A 6047-nucleotide genomic window follows, 5' to 3' on the forward strand; every position below is an offset into this window, starting at 1 on the left:
AAAAAAAAAAAAAAAAAAAAAAAAAAAAAAAAAAAACTTGGATAGGATTAATGGCAGATTAGGAATTGCAGAAGAAAAGATCAGTGAACTGGAAGACATAGAAACTATCCAAAATGAAACAGAAAGAAAAAAATTATTTTAAATAAGAGTATCAGTGAGCTGTGGGACACCTTCAAGAGGTCTAGTGTTGGGTACGCCACCAGCCAACCCGAACAGCCCTAGCCTCGATCCTTTCGGTGGGCGAGCAAATGGCCCGGGATTCCTCTTTCCCTCCTGTCCCCTTTGGAAGGAGACGGGGGAAGAGAGCAGTGAAGAGAGGTGAGCACACTGCCGGCCCCAAACAGCCCAGTTAAAGGACACTCAGATGTGGCGGGGGTTCTGTCGAGGCAGTTCCATTTATTATCACACAAGCACTTGCTTTTATAGGCAGATGGGGAGGGGAGGTTTTAACATAATCCTATCAGCTTAAAGGTCAAGAGCATGCATCTTGTCTCAGTGCCTAGCTATTGGAATCACACAGTGTTCATGAGCACGGAAGCGTGTATTCGGCCAATAAGGGCTAAGGCAAGGTTCCCCCAGACACTCCCACCCTACTTCCTCCCGGCGCCGTCTTACACTGCCACTTTAATATGCCCTTGTGGGCCCATAATGGCGCCGCTTGTAATGTCACTTAAGGTGGCGTTAGTTTTTAAGGCTCGACAGTCTAGTATGTGTGATTGGAGTTCCCAAAGGAGGAGGGGAAACAGGAGAAATATTTGAAGGAATAATGAACAAACATTTCCCAAATTTAATAACTGTAATCCTTTAGGCTGAAAAATCTCAATGAACTCCAAGCACAAGAAACCTGAAGAAAAGTATACTGACACATTGTAAATTATCACAAATCATACCCAACAATGCGAATATATTTTAAAAAATACATTATGATCAAGTGAGGTTTGTTGAAGAAATGAAAATTTGATTTAATATTTGAAAGTCATTACATGTAATTCACCACATTAACAAAGGATGAAACACCATATGATGATCACCGGTTTTGAGCAGACATTAATATAATAATAAAGAAATATTATGAACAACATTGTGCCAATAAATACATTTGAAAACTTAGAGAAAATGGACGCATGCCTCCAAAGACACAAAATACCAAAGCTCACCCAAGAGGAAATAGAAAATCTGAATCTGAATATTCCTATGTCTATTAAAGAAATTGAAATTGCCATTAAAAACCATTGCACAAAGAAAACTCTGGGCCCATTTGACTTCACTGGTGAATTCTACTAAACATTTAAGGAAGGAATAATACCAATTCTACACAAACTCTTTCAGCAAATTGATGAGGAGGCAATAATTCCCAACTCATTCTATGAGGCCAGCATTATCCTGATACCAAAACCAGACAAAGATATTACAAGAAAAAAAACCCTATAGAGCAATATCCGTTATGAACATAGATGCAAAAATGACAAACAAAATCTTAGCAAATCATATCCAGCAATATATTTTTAAAAATACTTCATGACCAAGTGAGGTTTGTCCAAGGAATGAAAGTTTGGTTTAATATATGAAAATCATCCCATGTAATTCACCTTATTAACAAACAAAAAAGACAAATTATGTGATTATCTCAGTAGACACAGATGATGGACAAAAGTCAACAACCATTTCTGATAAAACCTTTCAGCAAGCCAGAAATAAGAGAATTCCTTAACCTAATAAAGGGTGTGTATGAAAAACCCACAGCTCTAGCCAGTACAATCAGGCAAGAGAAAGAAAGAAAGGCATCCAGATTGGGAGGGAAGAAGAAAACCTCTCTTCATTTGCAGATGACATGATAATCTATGTAGAAAATCTGATGGAATCTACAAAAGAGCTAATTAGAACTAATAAGTGAGTTTAGCAAATTTGCAGGATACAAGATCAACATGTAAAAATCAATTTTACTTTGATATACTAGCAATGAACAATCAGAAATTGAAATTTAAAAAGCAATACCATTTGAAATAGCTTCAAAAAATGAAATATTTAGCAATAAATGTGACAAAGGATTTTCAAGTCCTGTACACTAGAAGCTACAAAATATTGCTCAAGGAAATTAAAGAAGATCTAAATAAACCCTGAGATATACTGTGTCCTTGTGTCAGAAGACTCAATAATGTTAAGATGGCAATTATCCCTTATTTATTGATCTTTAGATTCAACACAATCCCAATCAAAATCCCAGCAGACTTTTTTATACAGAGAAATTGACAGGCTAGTTCTAAAATTCATATGGAAATGCAAAGGACCTAGAATAGCCAAAACAATATTAAAAAAACAAAACAAATTTGGAGACCTAACTGTCTGATTTCAAGATATATTATAAAGCTCCAGTAATGAAGACAGTGTGGCATTTGTGTAAAGACAGATAAATAGATCAACTTCAAAATAGAGTCCAGAAATAGATCCATACATGTATGGACAAAAGATTTTTTGTGTTTTTACTTTTTAAATATAATTTTTATTTTAGAATAGGTTTAGAATAACAGAAAAGTTGTGAAGATAGTGCAGAGAGTTCTATATACCTCATACTCAGTTTCCCCTATTATTAACATCTTATATTGGTATGGTATACTAGTCACAATTAATATAATATTAATGCATTATTATTAACTAAAGTCCATACTTTATTCAGATTTCCTTAATTTTCACTTAATGTTCTTTTTCCAGGATCCCATCCAGGATACTGTATTACATTCAGTCATCTTGTCATCTTAGGCTCCTCTAGGTTGTGACAGTTTCTCAGACTTTCTTTGTTTTTGATGACCTTTGCAGTTTTGAGGAGTATGTCAGGTATTTTGTAGAATGTCCCTCAATTGGGATCTGTCTGAAGTTTTTCTCATGATTAGACTGAGGTTGTGGGTTTTGGGGAGGAAGACTGTCACCTCTCCCAGGGTGACGGAGATGCAAAGTATTACTCAAAGCCCATTTCTTCTGAGCAGTGAGAAGCCCCAAAGGGGTTAATTTCCAGGAACACTCAAGAGAGAGACATGCCTCCTCAGAAAATATCACCAAACTAGGGTCTTCTCTCAATATTTATTCTCCAGGCCAGAAAGTTACAGAAAAGGAACATAGATGGTTACAAAAAGAATGGTAAGATAATTGTCATGGCAACAATCATTAGGTTTAGCTGCACCAAGGACATCTGCCCTTGGAGCCAGCAATTTTGCTGTGCTACAATTCTTTATCTACAACAGAGACTTTAGCCTGGGGAAAGTTTTCTGTCTTTCACAAGCTTAACATTTCTATGTGTAATTCTAAAAAGTTAGGCCCTGTGAAATACATTTGCTTTACAAATGTTAGCATACTCCACAGAAGACCACAGAGGTGAAGTGCCATTCTCATCACATCATGTTAAGGGTACATACTATCAACATGACTTACCACTGTTGATGTTACCAAGTTTTTCTAAAGTCAACACTTGTAAGTCTGTTTGGTGATCTGTGTCACATTCTGGGACTCAGAGAGACTTTGGTCTCTCAACCCAAACAGAAAGAAACCGATAGAACCAGACACATCCACTGTGTGTACCTACTATGTGTTGGGCACCATACTTAGCAATTTACATGAATTATCTCTTTTATCCTCATGAAATCCCACAAGGGAGATGCAATTTTTCTCTTTGTTCTACACACAAAGAAATTGAAGATCAGAGAGGTTAAATCTCTTGCTCAAGGTTGGCCACCACAGCATAATGTTATTATGCCCCGCCATCTCTTTCAGTTGCAGCCAAAGGGAGGCACTTCCATCATTAAGTGTGTTAATGGATAACAGCTGAAAGACCTTGCTCATAATCCCCACCAGAAGGACCAGTGGCTGAGGTAGGTAGTCTGAGTGTCAGTCAGACCCACAGGATGTCAGCAGTGGTGTAGTGGGGCTGTAGTAGGGAGGCTCTGGGCTCCGGTTACCAAAGGGGGCTGTCAAAAGCAATGAAAGACCCTCTTAGGTTAGAACTGGGGCAAGAAGGTCTCAAGGACAAAGTCTAGTTGTTACAAATGGGATACATAGAGCAGGATCAGAGACAAAGCCAACTTGACTCAGAGTCACTTCAGCTTTTCAAGCTGCCCCTGCCTGAAGGTGGTGTCCTGTTCCTGGGCAGGAAGGCACTGAAGGCCTGAGCATTGGGAATGGAGGAGGGCCCGGGGACCAGAAGCCAGGCAGGGCCTCATGCCCAGGCATGTCATTCATCTCAGCTGGACCCTGAAGCTCCCTTATGCTGATTAGGTGTTTTTTTCCTTCGCTCTCTCAAACGAACTTTATTGAGGCATATTTTGCATCATATAATTCACCCTTTTCAAGAGTACAAGGGTGTTTTAGTAAACTTACCAAGTTAAGCAGCCGTCACCATAAATACTTTCATCAGATTAATATGGTTCCTCATGCACATTTATAGTTAATCCCCATACCTCTACCATACCTACCCACTTCATCCACTTCCCAGGCAACCATGAACCTACTTTCTGTCTATAGATTTGGCCTTTCTGGATATTTCACATAAATGAAATCATACAATGGAATGGTCTATTGTGTCTGGCTTCTTTCACTGAGCATAATGTTTTTGAGGTTCACCCATGTCATAGCATGTATCCATAGTTCATTCCTTTTTATTGCTGACTAGTAGTCTATTGTATGGATATACCATATTTTGTTTATCCACTCATTGGTTGGTGAGCATTTACTTTGTTTCTAATTTTTGACTATTATGAATAATATTGCTTAGAACATTTATATGCAAGTCTGTATGGATATATGTTTTTCCTTCCCTTGTTTTACCCTCTCCCTTTAGCTTCAATTTCTTTTTTATTGGGTTTATTCTACACTTTCTAATTGTAAGATTATCCTTTCTTTCTTCAGCTTCTTCACTGGCTTCCTATTGTCTTCAGGATAAAACTCAAACCCCTTAGTGTAGGCAGAGAAGGTGCCCTCCTACCTATTCAGCCTTATCTCTTGCCCTTCTCTTTTTGAAGAGAAAATGTATATCACCTGTAGAAGGAAGAGACGTTGAGACACAAAGAAATCCAGGAAAAGAAATATTTTTCAGGTAATGTTCTGTTACTTATTGCCAATCACCCATTTTAGATCATCTGAACTTGTGATAAAATATTCTCGATTTTATATAGTAATTGAATGACCATTTTGGGCAGTGCTCAGTGCTTAGTAGAGGCCTAATATTTATTAAATATTTAATTTAAATTAATTCTGGTGAACAGCAGAAGACATTGATGGGAGTACTGTAAAAAGACTGACACTGGTTTTTGTATATGGTTATGGTCATAGCCTAGAACAGAATTAATGAGAATTAGGAAGGGGGCTTCAGTTGTTTAATGGCTGCCCAAGCTCTCCTCCAAAGCATGGAAAATAGAATTGCTATTATATTACATGCAGGAAAAACAGGGAGAGACAGTGACTCCTCAGGTCTGCTACTGCTTTAAAGATCAAATTCCATGCTTCGTTAAAGCAGCAGCTGTGAAAAAAATGGAGTCTTCAACGTCATGTGTAGAGAGCTCTTGCGCCATTATCTCACATGAAAACCCACTGATAATCCCGGGATTAACATTAAGAAATGTCTAATTCCTCTGACGGTACCTGGTGGGTCTTTTCTGTTGCTTCCTAAATATCATTTGGTTATTTATTCTCAGGGTTCTTTCTGGAACTCTCATTTTCTCATTAATTCTAATCTCCAGAATTAATTATATGTCTTTGTTGGAAATTTTACCTAAAAATGCATTTTGATTTTACTAATGACTGTCGTTTAATGTTGTTAACTTCCGCCTAACACGAGTTTTACTTACCACACTTAAATTTTACAAAGTGTGTGTATAAATATTTCAGTTTCTGGGTTTTTTTATTGCAAATAAGATTGACCATTTTTTAAATTAGTTTATTGGCCAGTCTATTTTCTTCATCTATAAAATGGTTGTTCTTATCCTTTACTCATTTTTCTAATGGTTAGTACTATTTTTCTTATTGGTTTCTAGGAAATTTAAAACTTCTTGATACTAATCCTC

Source organism: Galeopterus variegatus, unplaced genomic scaffold (genome assembly GCF_000696425.1).
Source record: "Galeopterus variegatus unplaced genomic scaffold, G_variegatus-3.0.2 Scaffold82, whole genome shotgun sequence".
NCBI classification, from domain to species: Eukaryota; Metazoa; Chordata; class Mammalia; order Dermoptera; family Cynocephalidae; genus Galeopterus; species Galeopterus variegatus.